This window comes from Austrofundulus limnaeus, unplaced genomic scaffold (genome assembly GCF_001266775.1).
Source record: "Austrofundulus limnaeus strain Quisiro unplaced genomic scaffold, Austrofundulus_limnaeus-1.0 Scaffold46, whole genome shotgun sequence".
Classification (NCBI taxonomy): Eukaryota; Metazoa; Chordata; class Actinopteri; order Cyprinodontiformes; family Rivulidae; genus Austrofundulus; species Austrofundulus limnaeus.
The window spans coordinates 612,624-614,727 of record NW_013952448.1 but is presented as its reverse complement, the minus strand read 5'-3'; the positions used below and the strand labels follow the sequence as shown (position 1 = coordinate 614,727).

At 36.9% G+C, this 2,104-nt stretch overlaps 1 long non-coding RNA gene across 1 annotated transcript in view; it reads right to left on the bottom strand.

Moving 5' to 3' along the window:
• The window catches only part of LOC106517236 (uncharacterized), a 104,232-nt gene extending 102,360 nt beyond the window's left edge, over positions 1-1,872 (bottom strand). Inside the window, exon 1 of the long non-coding RNA XR_001310179.1 lies at positions 1,828-1,872. This is a non-coding gene — a long non-coding RNA (uncharacterized LOC106517236). The remainder of the gene's footprint in view (positions 1-1,827) is intronic.
• Between the last annotated feature and the right edge of the window lie 232 nt (positions 1,873-2,104).

Here is a 2,104-nt window from a genome sequence, read left to right as displayed (position 1 = left end):
GGGCACAGGGGAGGGGGGGAGCTGGCGCCCCTGATTTAAGATCAAAAGAATTTTTGAGTTTTTTCAAAAAAATCCAGATTGGTTTTCTTGAAATCTGTAAATCTAAAGGCAGTGGTACAATCTATCAAATGCAACTTGTCCATGTCAAGAACACCAGAGCTTGTTATAAGTAAGTTATTTATCTATATCTTAAGGAACTCAAATACTTGACCAGTCTACAAGCTGTTAAAATTAAAATTCTTGAGTTCTTTCACCCTGCTGACCCCCGTAATGTTTCCCTAAGGCTGTGTTGTTGGTGATGTGCCTTGTGCTGGCAGTTATCTAAATCTATTTTATCAACTGAAACTAACTTTGCCGGACCCCCCTCTCAGCTGTGTCCCAATTATCTGCTTGAATCTTACGGCAGGTATCCAAATGTCAACCGTCTTCCATGTTAGCTCCTCTGTGGAGTAGATTCAGTAATTAGTACCTGTGGGATGYGTCAGTGTGATCAGAGGGCGAGGGCTAAGCATGGCTCCACACTCAAGCGGTCCTTCATAACATTGTAATGTTCAGACAGGGATTTTTGTTCAATAGAGCCCCTTAGTCAGATGTGGTGGTGTCAGCCGTGTGCAGGTGACAGAAACTTGGCCAKGTGGTGTACTGAGGTGATTCTTAGAGTTCTCACAGCTTTGGGAGTTGTGTTCCCACAATTACTTAGACAGAAAAGTATAAGGTTTATTTAAGTTTGAAAGTCGTCTCTTAGCACAGATGTGAATAAGAGGGCAAAGAATTAGAAACTAGAGATTTAGCATTTCTTTTATGTCTGAGTATAGCTGACTTTGGTTCTTTTTAATTCAAAAAATCCTAAAGCTAGAAAATTAATATTACTGTCAGTGTTTTGTGAAAATTCCAATTATATTAGTTTTTTACTATCATTAAATGTTATAGCTTGTTTAATTTATTTTTGTGAACTCAAAACCCAGCAAAAACAGGTGGTCTCAGCCTGAATATAAAAAAAACATATGATTTGACTTTCTTGACTAATTAACAAAGTTTCACTTTGTCACAAATAAAAGTAAGTCTCACAATTTTGGAATTAAATGCACAAAATGATAAGTGTTGGGTGTAACAGGAGACAGCCCACTGTGGTGACAATGGCAGGTCTCAGATTTATCGCTCACAATTATTTAAAGCTGTTTTGTAACTGCAGTATCTACGGTGGCCGACAGGTGCAAACACACAGCAAACCGATAAATGCTCTGCAAATGGAAAAGCGAACACAGTAATCACACAAACAGTCACAGACAGCAGAGAATCTCACAACAATCAGTATTTTTCTACATGTACTGGTCACTGAAATCGGAAGGGAGTAGTTTGGCAGTAGTTACTGTAACAATAGTGTAACTTAGTAAAACACAATTTAACATTAGTAAAACACAGCTTAACATTGTTTTACAGTGATTCTAATGAAAATCTATGTTTGTGTAGCTCTGACATGCTTTAAAAATACAACCAACAAGGTTTTAAAAAACAAAACGTAAGGCACTGAAAGCTTTCAAAGCTCAAATTAGGTTGTTGTTCTTTTCAATCTGTTCTGAATAAACTTAGTCTGAAAATGAAGCATGAGGCTGTTTTTTTTAAGTTTCTCACATTTCCTCATAGCATCATGCTAATGCTAAGACCATGCTAACAACAACAACAGAAATCAAATAACCTCTATTATCTGCATTGAAACTGTGTTTAAATACATCCTCTTGTAAATACTGGAAATGTGAACTACATAATACAAATTACTATTAAAAGTAAAGATAAGAAAGTTTAAATTACGGTTGATATGAGACTGACCTGCATTCGGTCTGGGGGTGTGGTTGGCGGTCAAATCTAGTAGAGTCTCTCTAGTGGTCTGGTGCACTTGCATTTTGTGGAGTGAAGTTTGCAAGTGTTTTGTTGAATGCTGTTCCTTTTTATATATATGCATCATTTTCTCTTTGCTGCTCATTTTGTTGTTTCCAGTGTGTTTGCACCTGTCAGCCACTGTATGCATCAACCAAAAGAGAGATGAGACAAATGAACAAACAATAATAAATACAGTCACTGAAATAAAAGGTCATTTTGAATACCA